This window comes from Copadichromis virginalis, linkage group LG3 (assembly GCF_057382275.1).
Source record: "Copadichromis virginalis isolate Kocher_CV1m ecotype Utaka linkage group LG3, C_Virginalis_male_GT1.1, whole genome shotgun sequence".
In the NCBI taxonomy this organism is placed as follows: Eukaryota; Metazoa; Chordata; class Actinopteri; order Cichliformes; family Cichlidae; genus Copadichromis; species Copadichromis virginalis.
In genome coordinates this window covers 59383217-59397443 of record NC_140620.1, presented here as the reverse complement: position 1 = coordinate 59397443, position 14227 = coordinate 59383217, and the positions used below count along the sequence as shown (strand labels likewise).

At 58.8% G+C, this 14227-nt stretch overlaps 4 non-coding genes and 3 pseudogenes across 4 annotated transcripts; all 7 read right to left on the bottom strand.

The window, feature by feature from the left end:
- Positions 1-10: 10 nt before the first annotated feature.
- LOC146716357 (5S ribosomal RNA) lies at positions 11-129 on the bottom strand (annotated as a pseudogene).
- A 3150-nt stretch (positions 130-3279) lies between these two features.
- On the bottom strand, positions 3280-3398 carry LOC146716356 (5S ribosomal RNA; annotated as a pseudogene).
- Positions 3399-4255: 857 nt separating this feature from the next.
- On the bottom strand, positions 4256-4374 carry LOC146716355 (5S ribosomal RNA). Its single transcript, XR_014919787.1, has one exon. It is a non-coding gene; the product is annotated as a 5S ribosomal RNA (ribosomal RNA).
- Positions 4375-5828: 1454 nt separating this feature from the next.
- Positions 5829-5947, bottom strand: LOC146716354 (5S ribosomal RNA). Its single transcript, XR_014919790.1, has one exon. It is a non-coding gene; the product is annotated as a 5S ribosomal RNA (ribosomal RNA).
- Positions 5948-9265: 3318 nt separating this feature from the next.
- LOC146716353 (5S ribosomal RNA) lies at positions 9266-9384 on the bottom strand (annotated as a pseudogene).
- A 2487-nt stretch (positions 9385-11871) lies between these two features.
- On the bottom strand, positions 11872-11990 carry LOC146716352 (5S ribosomal RNA). Its single transcript, XR_014919786.1, has one exon. It is a non-coding gene; the product is annotated as a 5S ribosomal RNA (ribosomal RNA).
- Positions 11991-13246: 1256 nt separating this feature from the next.
- LOC146716351 (5S ribosomal RNA) lies at positions 13247-13365 on the bottom strand. The gene has a single exon (XR_014919779.1). It is a non-coding gene; the product is annotated as a 5S ribosomal RNA (ribosomal RNA).
- Between the last annotated feature and the right edge of the window lie 862 nt (positions 13366-14227).

Below are 14227 nucleotides of genomic sequence, written 5' to 3'. Positions count from 1 at the left end.
GAAAATCAAAGGCTTATAGCACCAGGTATTCCCAGGTAGTCTCCCATCCAAGTACTAACCAAGCCCAGCCCTGCTTAGCTTCCGAGATCAGACGAGGTCGGGCGTGCTCAGGGTGGTATGGCCGTAAGCTGCTGGCTCCAGCACAATGTCTCAATTTATGGATTCAAGTGATTAGGTGGCAAGTACCTGAAGTTACGAAGACAATGCTATAACCATACCTGCATGTTTGCATAATACCCTAACCCAAAGGCTCAGTTTGGCATTTATCCAACAGCACAGGCCCTGGATTGTTGAAGATGGCCTCAGGAACCAGCACAGGGCCTGGTGTGTTGTACATGGCCACAGCAAGGAGCACAGGGCCTGGTTTGGTGAAGATGGCCTCGGCCAGAAGCGCAGGGCCTGGTGTGATGTGAGTGGCCTGAGCAAGAGCCACAGGCCTTGGTGTGGTGTAAGTGGCCTCAGCCAGCAGCCACAGGCCCTGGTGTGGTGTAAGTCGCCTCAGCCAGAAGCCACAGGCACTGGTGTGGTGTAAGTGGCCTCAGCCAGCAGCCACAGGCCCTGGTGTGGTGTAGGTGGCCTCAGCCAGCAGCCACAGGCCCTGGTGTGGTGTAGGTGGCCTCAGCCAGCAGCCACAGGCCCTGGTGTGGTGTAAGTGGCCTGAGCAAGAGCCACAGGCCCTGGTGTGGTGTAAGTGGCCTGAGCAAGAGCCACAGACCCTGGTGTGGTGTAATTGGCCTCAATAGCAACTAATGCCCTGGTGTGGTGTAGGTGGCCTCAGCCAGCAGCCACAGGCCCTGGTGTGGTGTAAGTGGCCTCAGCCAGCAGCCACAGGCCCTGGTGTGGTGTAAGTCGCCTCAGCCAGAAGCCACAGGCACTGGTGTGGTGTAAGTGGCCTCAGCCAGCAGCAAAAGGGCCCTGGTGTGGTGTAAGTGGCCTCAGCCAGCAGCCACAGGCCCTGGTGTGGTGTAGGTGGCCTCAGCCAGCAGCCACAGGCCCTTGTGTGGTGTAATTGGCCTCAATAGCAACTAAGGCCCTGGTGTGGTGTAGGTGGCCTCAGCCAGCAGCCACAGGCCCTGGTGTGGTGTAAGTGGCCTCAGCCAGCAGCCACAGGCCCTGGTGTGGTGTAAGTCGCCTCAGCCAGAAGCCACAGGCACTGGTGTGGTGTAAGTGGCCTCAGCCAGCAGCAAAAGGGCCCTGGTGTGGTGTAAGTGGCCTCAGCCAGCAGCCACAGGCCCTGGTGTGGTGTAAGTCGCCTCAGCCAGAAGCCACAGGCACTGGTGTGGTGTAAGTGGCCTCAGCCAGCAGCAAAAGGGCCCTGGTGTGGTGTAAGTGGCCTCAGCCAGCAGCCACAGGCCCTGGTGTGGTGTAGGTGGCCTCAGCCAGCAGCCACAGGCCCTGGTGTGGTGTAAGTGGCCTCAGCCAGCAGCCACAGGCCCTGGTGTGGTGTAAGTGGCCTCAGCCAGTGCCACAGGCCCTGGTGTGGTGTAAGTGGCCTGAGCAAGAGCCACAGACCCTGGTGTGGTGTAATTGGCCTCAATAGCAACTAAGGCCCTGGTGTGGTGTAGGTGGCCTCAGCCAGCAGCCACAGGCCCTGGTGTGGTGTAAGTGGCCTCAGCCAGTGCCACAGGCCCTGGTGTGGTGTAAGTGGCCTGAGCAAGAGCCACAGGCCCTGGTGTGGTGTGAGTGGCCTGAGCAAGAGCCACAGGCCCTGGTGTGGTGTAAGTGGCCTGAGCAAGAGCCACAGGCCCTGGTGTGGTGTAATTGGCCTCAATAGCAACTAAGGCCCTGGTGTGGTGTAAGTGGCCTGAGCAAGAGCCACATACCCTGGTGTGGTGTAATTGGCCTCAATAGCAACTAAGGCCCTGGTGTGGTGTAGGTGGCCTCAGCCAGCAGCCACAGGCCCTGGTGTGGTGTAGGTGGCCTCAGCCAGCAGCCACAGGCCCTGGTGTGGTGTAAGTGGCCTCAATAGCAACTAAGGCCCTGGTGTGGTGTAAGTGGCTTCAGCCAGCAGCCACAGGCTCTGGTGTGGTGTAACTGGCCTCAGCCAGCAGCCACAGGCCCTGGTGTGGTGTAAGTGGCCTCAGCCAGAGCCACAGGCCCTGATGTGGTGTAAGTGGCCCCAGCCGGTCACTCAGGCCCTGGTGTGGTGTAGGTGGCCTCAGCCAGCAGCCACAGGCCCTGGTGTGGTGTAAGTGGCCTCAGCCAGCAGCCACAGGCCCTGGTGTGGTGTAAGTGGCCTGAGCAAGAGCCACAGGCCCTGGTGTGGTGTAAGTGGCCTCAGCCAGCAGCCACAGGCCCTGGTGTGGTGTAAGTGGCCTGAGCAAGTGCCACAGGCCCTGGTGTGGTGTAAGTGGCCTGAGCAAGTGCCACAGGCCCTGGTGTGGTGTAAGTGGCCTCAATAGCAAATAAGGCCCTGGTGTGGTGTAAGTGGCCTGAGCAAGAACCACAGGGCCTGGTTTGGTGAAGATGGCCTCGGCCAGAAGCGCAGGGCCTGGTGTGATGTGAGTGGCCTGAGCAAGAGCCACAGGCCCTGGTGTGGTGTAAGTGGCCTCAGCCAGCAGCCACAGGCCCTGGTGTGGTGTAAGTGGCCTCAGCCAGAAGCCACAGGCACTGGTGTGGTGTAAGTGGCCTCAGCCAGCAGCAAAAGGGCCCTGGTGTGGTGTAGGTGGCCTCAGCCAGCAGCCACAGGCCCTGGTGTGGTGTAAGTGGCATCAATAGCAACTAAGGCCCTGGTGTGGTGTAAGTGGCTTCAGCCAGCAGCCACAGGCCCTGGTGTGGTGTAAGTGGCCTCAGCCAGCAGCCACAGGCCCTGGTGTGGTGTAGGTGGCCTCAGCCAGCAGCCACAGGCCCTGGTGTGGTGTAAGTGGCCTCAATAGCAACTAAGGCCCTGGTGTGGTGTAAGTGGCTTCAGCCAGCAGCCACAGGCTCTGGTGTGGTGTAACTGGCCTCAGCCAGCAGCCACAGGCCCTGGTGTGGTGTAAGTGGCCTCAGCCAGAGCCACAGGCCCTGATGTGGTGTAAGTGGCCCCAGCCGGTCACTCAGGCCCTGGTGTGGTGTAATTGGCCTCAATAGCAACTAAGGCCCTGGTTTGGTGTATGTGGCCTCAGCCAGCAAATAAGGCCGTGGTGTGGTGTAGGTGGCATCAGCTAGCAGCACAAGACATTGGAAAACAGCCAAAAGCAATGTCGTTAATGTGCCCTCATTAATGGGCAGCTGCTTTTGGTCTTTTAATACACCCCTTCTCTGGATCAAAAGCGGTTCAATGACATGAAAATCAAAGGCTTACAGCACCAGGTATTCCCAGGCAGTCTCCCATCCAAGTACTAACCAAGCCCAGCCCTGCTTAGCTTCCGAGATCAGACGAGGTCGGGCGTGCTCAGGGTGGTATGGCCGAAAGCTGCTGGCTCCAGCACAATGTCTCAATTTATGGATTCAAGTGATTAGGTGGCAAGTACCTGAAGTTACGAAGACAATCCTATAACCATACCTGCATGTTTGCATAATACCCTAACCCAAAGGCTCAGTTTAGCATTTATCCAACAGCACAGGCCCTGGATTGTTGAAGATGGCCTCAGGAAACAGCACAGGGCCTGGTGTGTTGTACATGGCCACAGCTAGCAGCACAGGGCCTGGTTTGGTGAAGATGGCCTCGGCCAGAAGCGCAGGGCCTGGTGTGATGTGAGTGGCCTGAGCAAGAGCCACAGGCCCTGGTGTGGTGTAATTGGCCTCAATAGCAACTAAGGCCCTGGTGTGGTGTAAGTGGCCTGAGCAAGAGCCACATACCCTGGTGTGGTGTAATTGGCCTCAATAGCAACTAAGGCCCTGGTGTGGTGTAGGTGGCCTCAGCCAGCAGCCACAGGCCCTGGTGTGGTGTAGGTGGCCTCAGCCAGCAGCCACAGGCCCTGGTGTGGTGTAAGTGGCCTCAATAGCAACTAAGGCCCTGGTGTGGTGTAAGTGGCTTCAGCCAGCAGCCACAGGCTCTGGTGTGGTGTAACTGGCCTCAGCCAGTAGCCACAGGCCCTGGTGTGGTGTAAGTGGCCTCAGCCAGAGCCACAGGCCCTGATGTGGTGTAAGTGGCCCCAGCCGGTCACTCAGGCCCTGGTGTGGTGTATGTGGCATCAGCTAGCAGCACAAGACATTGGAAAACAGCCAAAAGCAATGTCGTTAATGTGCCCTCATTAATGGGGAGCTGCTTCTGGTCTTTTAATACACCCCTTCTCTGGATCAAAAGCGGTTCAATGACATGAAAATGAAAGGCTTACAGCACCAGGTATTCCCAGGCAGTCTCCCATCCAAGTACTAACCAAGCCCAGCCCTGCTTAGCTTCCGAGATCAGACGAGGTCGGGCGTGCTCAGGGTGGTATGGCCGTAAGCTGCTGGCCCCAGCACAATGTCTCAATTTATGGATTCAAGTGATTAGGTGGCAAGTACCTGAAGTTACGAAGACAATCCTATAACCATACCTGCATGTTTGCATAATACCCTAACCAAAAGGCTCAGTTTGGCATTTATCCAACAGCACAGGCCCTGGATTGTTGAAGATGGCCTCAAGAACCAGCACAGGACCTGGTGTGTTTTACATGGCCACAGCAAGCAGCACAGGGCCTGGTTTGGTGAAGATGGCCTCAGCAAGCAGCCACAGGCCCTGGTTTGGTGTAAGTGGCCTCAGCTAGCAGCCACAGGCCCTGGTGTGGTGTGAGTGGCCTCAGCCAGCAGCCACAGGCCCTGGTGTGGTCTAAGTGGCCTCAGCCAGTGCCACAGGCCCTGGTGTGGTGTAGGTGGCCTCAGCCAGCAGCCACAGGCCCTGGTGTGGTGTAAGTGGCCTCAGCCAGCAGCCACAGGCCCTGGTGTGGTGTAAGTGGCCTGAGCAAGAGCCACAGGCCATGGTGTGGTGTAAGTGGCCTCAGCCAGCAGCCACAGGCCCTGGTGTGGTGTAAGTGGCCTGAGCAAGTGCCACAGGCCCTGGTGTGGTGTAAGTGGCCTGAGCAAGTGCCACAGGCCCTGGTGTGGTGTAAGTGGCCTCAATAGCAAATAAGGCCCTGGTGTGGTGTAAGTGGCCTGAGCAAGAACCACAGGGCCTGGTTTGGTGAAGATGGCCTCGGCCAGAAGCGCAGGGCCTGGTGTGATGTGAGTGGCCTGAGCAAGAGCCACAGGCCCTGGTGTGGTGTAAGTGGCCTCAGCCAGCAGCCACAGGCCCTGGTGTGGTGTAAGTGGCCTCAGCCAGAAGCCACAGGCACTGGTGTGGTGTAAGTGGCCTCAGCCAGCAGCAAAAGGGCCCTGGTGTGGTGTAGGTGGCCTCAGCCAGCAGCCACAGGCCCTGGTGTGGTGTAAGTGGCATCAATAGCAACTAAGGCCCTGGTGTGGTGTAAGTGGCTTCAGCCAGCAGCCACAGGCCCTGGTGTGGTGTAAGTGGCCTCAGCCAGCAGCCACAGGCCCTGGTGTGGTGTAGGTGGCCTCAGCCAGCAGCCACAGGCCCTGGTGTGGTGTAAGTGGCCTCAATAGCAACTAAGGCCCTGGTGTGGTGTAAGTGGCTTCAGCCAGCAGCCACAGGCTCTGGTGTGGTGTAACTGGCCTCAGCCAGCAGCCACAGGCCCTGGTGTGGTGTAAGTGGCCTCAGCCAGAGCCACAGGCCCTGATGTGGTGTAAGTGGCCCCAGCCGGTCACTCAGGCCCTGGTGTGGTGTAGGTGGCATCAGCTAGCAGCACAAGACATTGGAAAACAGCCAAAAGCAGTGTCGTTAATGTGCCCTCATTAATGGGCAGCTGCTTTTGGTCTTTTAATACACCCCTTCTCTGGATCAAAAGCGGTTCAATGACATGAAAATGAAAGGCTTACAGCACCAGGTATTCCCAGGTAGTCTCCCATCCAAGTACTAACCAAGCCCAGCCCTGCTTAGCTTCCGAGATCAGACGAGGTCGGGCGTGCTCAGGGTGGTATGGCCGTAAGCTGCTGGCTCCAGCACAATGTCTCAATTTATGGATTCAAGTGATTAGGTGGCAAGTACCTGAAGTTACGAAGACAATGCTATAACCATACCTGCATGTTTGCATAATACCCTAACCCAAAGGCTCAGTTTGGCATTTATCCAACAGCACAGGCCCTGGATTGTTGAAGATGGCCTCAGGAACCAGCACAGGGCCTGGTGTGTTGTACATGGCCACAGCAAGGAGCACAGGGCCTGGTTTGGTGAAGATGGCCTCGGCCAGAAGCGCAGGGCCTGGTGTGATGTGAGTGGCCTGAGCAAGAGCCACAGGCCTTGGTGTGGTGTAAGTGGCCTCAGCCAGCAGCCACAGGCCCTGGTGTGGTGTAAGTCGCCTCAGCCAGAAGCCACAGGCACTGGTGTGGTGTAAGTGGCCTCAGCCAGCAGCCACAGGCCCTGGTGTGGTGTAGGTGGCCTCAGCCAGCAGCCACAGGCCCTGGTGTGGTGTAGGTGGCCTCAGCCAGCAGCCACAGGCCCTGGTGTGGTGTAAGTGGCCTCAGCCAGCAGCCACAGGCCCTGGTGTGGTGTAAGTGGCCTGAGCAAGAGCCACAGGCCCTGGTGTGGTGTAAGTGGCCTCAGCCAGCAGCCACAGGCCCTGGTGTGGTGTAAGTGGCCTGAGCAAGTGCCACAGGCCCTGGTGTGGTGTAAGTGGCCTGAGCAAGTGCCACAGGCCCTGGTGTGGTGTAAGTGGCCTCAATAGCAAATAAGGCCCTGGTGTGGTGTAAGTGGCCTGAGCAAGAACCACAGGGCCTGGTTTGGTGAAGATGGCCTCGGCCAGAAGCGCAGGGCCTGGTGTGATGTGAGTGGCCTGAGCAAGAGCCACAGGCCCTGGTGTGGTGTAAGTGGCCTCAGCCAGCAGCCACAGGCCCTGGTGTGGTGTAAGTGGCCTCAGCCAGAAGCCACAGGCACTGGTGTGGTGTAAGTGGCCTCAGCCAGCAGCAAAAGGGCCCTGGTGTGGTGTAGGTGGCCTCAGCCAGCAGCCACAGGCCCTGGTGTGGTGTAAGTGGCCTCAATAGCAACTAAGGCCCTGGTGTGGTGTAAGTGGCTTCAGCCAGCAGCCACAGGCTCTGGTGTGGTGTAACTGGCCTCAGCCAGCAGCCACAGGCCCTGATGTGGTGTAAGTGGCCCCAGCCGGTCACTCAGGCCCTGGTGTGGTGTAGGTGGCATCAGCCAGCAGCCACAGGCCCTGGTGTGGTGTAAGTCGCCTCAGCCAGAAGCCACAGGCACTGGTGTGGTGTAAGTGGCCTCAGCCAGCAGCAAAAGGGCCCTGGTGTGGTGTAAGTCGCCTCAGCCAGCAGCCACAGGCCCTGGTGTGGTGTAGGTGGCCTCAGCCAGCAGCCACAGGCCCTGGTGTGGTGTAAGTGGCCTCAGCCAGCAGCCACAGGCCCTGGTGTGGTGTAAGTGGCCTCAGCCAGCAGCCACAGGCCCTGGTGTGGTGTAAGTGGCCTCAGCCAGTGCCACAGGCCCTGGTGTGGTGTAAGTGGCCTCAGCCAGCAGCCACAGGCCCTGGTGTGGTGTAAGTCGCCTCAGACAGAAGCCACAGGCACTGGTGTGGTGTAAGTGGCCTCAGCCAGCAGCAAAAGGGCCCTGGTGTGGTATAAGTCGCCTCAGCCAGCAGCCACAGGCCCTGGTGTGGTGTAGGTGGCCTCAGCCACCAGCCACAGGACCTGGTGTGGTGTAAGTAGCCTCAGCCAGCAGCCACAGGCCCTGGTGTGGTGTAAGTGGCCTCAGCCAGCAGCCACAGGCCCTGGTGTGGTGTAAGTGGCCTCAGCCAGTGCCACAGGCCCTGGTGTGGTGTAAGTGGCCTGAGCAAGAGCCACAGGCCCTGGTGTGGTGTAAGTGGCCTGAGCAAGAGCCACAGACCCTGGTGTGGTGTAATTGGCCTCAATAGCAACTAATGCCCTGGTGTGGTGTAGGTGGCCTCAGCCAGCAGCCACAGGCCCTGGTGTGGTGTAAGTGGCCTGAGCAAGAGCCACAGGCCCTGGTGTGGTGTAAGTGGCCTGAGCAAGAGCCACAGACCCTGGTGTGGTGTAATTGGCCTCAATAGCAACTAATGCCCTGGTGTGGTGTAGGTGGCCTCAGCCAGCAGCCACAGGCCCTGGTGTGGTGTAAGTGGCCTCAGCCAGCAGCCACAGGCCCTGGTGTGGTGTAAGTCGCCTCAGCCAGAAGCCACAGGCACTGGTGTGGTGTAAGTGGCCTCAGCCAGCAGCAAAAGGGCCCTGGTGTGGTGTAAGTGGCCTCAGCCAGCAGCCACAGGACCTGGTGTGGTGTAGGTGGCCTCAGCCAGCAGCCACAGGCCCTTGTGTGGTGTAATTGGCCTCAATAGCAACTAAGGCCCTGGTGTGGTGTAGGTGGCCTCAGCCAGCAGCCACAGGCCCTGGTGTGGTGTAAGTGGCCTCAGCCAGCAGCCACAGGCCCTGGTGTGGTGTAAGTCGCCTCAGCCAGAAGCCACAGGCACTGGTGTGGTGTAAGTGGCCTCAGCCAGCAGCAAAAGGGCCCTGGTGTGGTGTAAGTGGCCTCAGCCAGCAGCCACAGGCCCTGGTGTGGTGTAAGTCGCCTCAGCCAGAAGCCACAGGCACTGGTGTGGTGTAAGTGGCCTCAGCCAGCAGCAAAAGGGCCCTGGTGTGGTGTAAGTGGCCTCAGCCAGCAGCCACAGGCCCTGGTGTGGTGTAGGTGGCCTCAGCCAGCAGCCACAGGCCCTGGTGTGGTGTAAGTGGCCTCAGCCAGCAGCCACAGGCCCTGGTGTGGTGTAAGTGGCCTCAGCCAGTGCCACAGGCCCTGGTGTGGTGTAAGTGGCCTGAGCAAGAGCCACAGACCCTGGTGTGGTGTAATTGGCCTCAATAGCAACTAAGGCCCTGGTGTGGTGTAGGTGGCCTCAGCCAGCAGCCACAGGCCCTGGTGTGGTGTAAGTGGCCTCAGCCAGTGCCACAGGCCCTGGTGTGGTGTAAGTGGCCTGAGCAAGAGCCACAGGCCCTGGTGTGGTGTGAGTGGCCTGAGCAAGAGCCACAGGCCCTGGTGTGGTGTAAGTGGCCTGAGCAAGAGCCACAGGCCCTGGTGTGGTGTAATTGGCCTCAATAGCAACTAAGGCCCTGGTTTGGTGTATGTGGCCTCAGCCAGCAAATAAGGCCGTGGTGTGGTGTAGGTGGCATCAGCTAGCAGCACAAGACATTGGAAAACAGCCAAAAGCAATGTCGTTAATGTGCCCTCATTAATGGGCAGCTGCTTTTGGTCTTTTAATACACCCCTTCTCTGGATCAAAAGCGGTTCAATGACATGAAAATCAAAGGCTTACAGCACCAGGTATTCCCAGGCAGTCTCCCATCCAAGTACTAACCAAGCCCAGCCCTGCTTAGCTTCCGAGATCAGACGAGGTCGGGCGTGCTCAGGGTGGTATGGCCGAAAGCTGCTGGCTCCAGCACAATGTCTCAATTTATGGATTCAAGTGATTAGGTGGCAAGTACCTGAAGTTACGAAGACAATCCTATAACCATACCTGCATGTTTGCATAATACCCTAACCCAAAGGCTCAGTTTGGCATTTATCCAACAGCACAGGCCCTGGATTGTTGAAGATGGCCTCAAGAACCAGCACAGGACCTGGTGTGTTTTACATGGCCACAGCAAGCAGCACAGGGCCTGGTTTGGTGAAGATGGCCTCAGCAAGCAGCCACAGGCCCTGGTTTGGTGTAAGTGGCCTCAGCCAGCAGCCACAGGCCCTGGTGTGGTGTAAGTGGCCTCAGCCAGCAGCCACAGGCCCTGGTGTGGTCTAAGTGGCCTCAGCCAGTGCCACAGGCCCTGGTGTGGTGTAAGTGGCCTGAGTAAGAGCCACAGGCCCTGGTGTGGTGTAAGTGGCCTCAGCCAGCAGCCACAGGCCCTGGTGTGGTGTAAGTGGCCTGAGCAAGTGCCACAGGCCCTGGTGTGGTGTAAGTGGCCTAAGCCAGAGCCACAGGCCCTGGTGTGGTGTAAGTGGCCTGAGCAAGAGCCACAGGGCCTGGTTTGGTGAAGATGGCCTCGGCCAGAAGCGCAGGGCCTGGTGTGATGTGAGTGGCCTGAGCAAGAGCCACAGGCCCTGGTGTGGTGTAAGTGGCCTCAGCCAGCAGCCACAGGCCCTGGTGTGGTGTAAGTGGCCTCAGCCAGAAGCCACAGGCACTGGTGTGGTGTAAGTGGCCTCAGCCAGCAGCAAAAGGGCCCTGGTGTGGTGTAAGTCGCCTCAGCCAGCAGCCACAGGCCCTGGTGTGGTGTAGATGGCCTCAGCCAGCAGCCACAGGCCCTGGTGTGGTGTAAGTGGCCTCAGCCTGCAGCCACAGGCCCTGGTGTGGTGTAAGTGGCCTCAGCCAGAAGCACAGGGCCTGGTGTGATATGAGTGGCCTCAGCAAGAGCCACAGGCCCTGGTGTGGTGTAAGTGGCCTGAGCAAGAGCCACAGGCCCTGGTGTGGTGTAAGTGGCCTGAGCAAGAGCCACAGGACCTGGTGTGGTGTAGGTGGCCTCAGCCAGCAGCCACAGGCCCTGGTGTGGTGTAGGTGGCCTCAGCCAGCAGCCACAAGCCCTTGTGTGGTGTAAGTGGCCTCAGCCAGCAGCCACAGGCCCTGGTGTGGTGTAAGTGGCCTCAGCCAGCAGCCACAGGCCCTGGTGTGGTGTAAGTCGCCTCAGCCAGAAGCCACAGGCACTGGTGTGGTGTAAGTGGCCTCAGCCAGCAGCAAAAGGGCCCTGGTGTGGTGTAAGTCGCCTCAGCCAGCAGCCACAGGCCCTGGTGTGGTGTAGATGGCCTCAGCCAGCAGCCACAGGCCCTGGTGTGGTGTAAGTGGCCTCAGCCAGCAGCCACCGGCCCTGGTTTGGTCTAAGTTGCCTCAGCCAGAAGCACAGGGCCTGGTGTGATATGAGTGGCCTGAGAAAGAGCCACAGGCCCTGGTGTGGTGTAAGTGGCCTGAGCAAGAGCCACAGGCCCTGGTGTGGTGTAGGTGGCCTCAGCCAGCAGCCACAGGCCCTGGTGTGGTGTAGGTGGCCTCAGCCAGCAGCCACAAGCCCTTGTGTGGTGTAAGTGGCCTCAGCCAGCAGCCACAGGCCCTGGTGTGGTGTAAGTGGCCTCAGCCAGTGCCACAGGCCCTGGTGTGGTGTAAGTGGCCTGAGCAAGAGCCACAGGGCCTGGTTTGGTGAAGATGGCCTCGGCCAGAAGCGCAGGGCCTGGTGTGATGTGAGTGGCCTGAGCAAGAGCCACAGGCCCTGGTGTGGTGTAAGTGGCCTCAGGCAGCAGCCACAGGCCCTGGTGTGGTGTAAGTGGCCTCAGCCAGAAGCCACAGGCACTGGTGTGGTGTAAGTGGCCTCAGCCAGCAGCAAAAGGGCCCTGGTGTGGTGTAGGTGGCCTCAGCCAGCAGCCACAGGCCCTGGTGTGGTGTAAGTGGCCTCAATAGCAACTAAGGCCCTGGTGTGGTGTAAGTGGCTTCAGCCAGCAGCCACAGGCCCTGGTGTGGTGTAAGTGGCCTCAGCCAGCAGCCACAGGCCCTGGTGTGGTGTAGGTGGCCTCAGCCAGCAGCCACAGGCCCTGGTGTGGTGTAAGTGGCCTCAATAGCAACTAAGGCCCTGGTGTGGTGTAAGTGGCTTCAGCCAGCAGCCACAGGCTCTGGTGTGGTGTAACTGGCCTCAGCCAGCAGCCACAGGCCCTGGTGTGGTGTAAGTGGCCTCAGCCAGAGCCATAGGCCCTGATGTGGTGTAAGTGGCCCCAGCCGGTCACTCAGGCCCTGGTGTGGTGTAGGTGGCATCAGCTAGCAGCACAAGACATTGGAAAACAGCCAAAAGCAGTGTCGTTAATGTGCCCTCATTAATGGGCAGCTGCTTTTGGTCTTTTAATACACCCCTTCTCTGGATCAAAAGCGGTTCAATGACATGAAGATGAAAGGCTTACAGCACCAGGTATTCCCAGGCAGTCTCCCATCCAAGTACTAACCAAGCCCAGCCCTGCTTAGCTTCCGAGATCAGACGAGGTCGGGCGTGCTCAGGGTGGTATGGCCGTAAGCTGCTGGCCCCAGCACAATGTCTCAATTTATGGATTCAAGTGATTAGGTGGCAAGTACCTGAAGTTACGAAGACAATCCTATAACCATACCTGCATGTTTGCATAATACCCTAACCAAAAGGCTCAGTTTGGCATTTATCCAACAGCACAGGCCCTGGATTGTTGAAGATGGCCTCAAGAACCAGCACAGGACCTGGTGTGTTTTACATGGCCACAGCAAGCAGCACAGGGCCTGGTTTGGTGAAGATGGCCTCAGCAAGCAGCCACATGCCCTGGTTTGGTGTAAGTGGCCTCAGCTAGCAGCCACAGGCCCTGGTGTGGTGTGAGTGGCCTCAGCCAGCAGCCACAGGCCCTGGTGTGGTCTAAGTGGCCTCAGCCAGTGCCACAGGCCCTGGTGTGGTGTAAGTGGCCTAAGCCAGAGCCACAGGCCCTGGTGTGGTGTAAGTGGCCTCAATAGCAAATAAGGCCCTGGTGTGGTGTAAGTGGCCTGAGCAAGAACCACAGGGCCTGGTTTGGTGAAGATGGCCTCGGCCAGAAGCGCAGGGCCTGGTGTGATGTGAGTGGCCTGAGCAAGAGCCACAGGCCCTGGTGTGGTGTAAGTGGCCTAATTCAGCAGCCACAGGCCCTGGTGTGGTGTAAGTGGCCTCAGCCAGGAGCCACATGCACTGGTGTGGTGTAAGTGGCCTCAGCCAGCAGCAAAAGGGCCCTGGTGTGGTGTAGGTGGCCTCAGCCAGCAGCCACAGGCCCTGGTGTGGTGTAAGTGGCATCAATAGCAACTAAGGCCCTGGTGTGGTGTAAGTGGCTTCAGCCAGCAGCCACAGGCCCTGGTGTGGTGTAAGTGGCCTCAGCCAGCAGCCACAGGCCCTGGTGTGGTGTAGGTGGCCTCAGCCAGCAGCCACAGGCCCTGGTGTGGTGTAAGTGGCCTCAATAGCAACTAAGGCCCTGGTGTGGTGTAAGTGGCTTCAGCCAGCAGCCACAGGCTCTGGTGTGGTGTAACTGGCCTCAGCCAGCAGCCACAGGCCCTGGTGTGGTGTAAGTGGCCTCAGCCAGAGCCACAGGCCCTGATGTGGTGTAAGTGGCCCCAGCCGGTCACTCAGGCCCTGGTGTGGTGTAGGTGGCATCAGCTAGCAGCACAAGACATTGGAAAACAGCCAAAAGCAGTGTCGTTAATGTGCCCTCATTAATGGGCAGCTGCTTTTGGTCTTTTAATACACCCCTTCTCTGGATCAAAAGCGGTTCAATGACATGAAAATGAAAGGCTTACAGCACCAGGTATTCCCAGGTAGTCTCCCATCCAAGTACTAACCAAGCCCAGCCCTGCTTAGCTTCCGAGATCAGACGAGGTCGGGCGTGCTCAGGGTGGTATGGCCGTAAGCTGCTGGCTCCAGCACAATGTCTCAATTTATGGATTCAAGTGATTAGGTGGCAAGTACCTGAAGTTACGAAGACAATGCTATAACCATACCTGCATGTTTGCATAATACCCTAACCCAAAGGCTCAGTTTGGCATTTATCCAACAGCACAGGCCCTGGATTGTTGAAGATGGCCTCAGGAACCAGCACAGGGCCTGGTGTGTTGTACATGGCCACAGCAAGGAGCACAGGGCCTGGTTTGGTGAAGATGGCCTCGGCCAGAAGCGCAGGGTCTGGTGTGATGTGAGTGGCCTGAGCAAGAGCCACAGGCCTTGGTGTGGTGTAAGTGGCCTCAGCCAGCAGCCACAGGCCCTGGTGTGGTGTAAGTCGCCTCAGCCAGAAGCCACAGGCACTGGTGTGGTGTAAGTGGCCTCAGCCAGCAGCCACAGGCCCTGGTGTGGTGTAGGTGGCCTCAGCCAGCAGCCACAGGCCCTGGTGTGGTGTAGGTGGCCTCAGCCAGCAGCCACAGGCCCTGGTGTGGTGTAAGTGGCCTCAGCCAGCAGCCACAGGCCCTGGTGTGGTGTAAGTGGCCTGAGCAAGAGCCACAGGCCCTGGTGTGGTGTAAGTGGCCTCAGCCAGCAGCCACAGGCCCTGGTGTGGTGTAAGTGGCCTGAGCAAGTGCCACAGGCCCTGGTGTGGTGTAAGTGGCCTGAGCAAGTGCCACAGGCCCTGGTGTGGTGTAAGTGGCCTCAATAGCAAATAAGGCCCTGGTGTGGTGTAAGTGGCCTGAGCAAGAACCACAGGCCCTGGTGTGGTGTAAGTGGCCTCAGCCAGAAGCCACAGGCACTGGTGTGGTGTAAGTGGCCTCAGCCAGCAGCAAAAGGG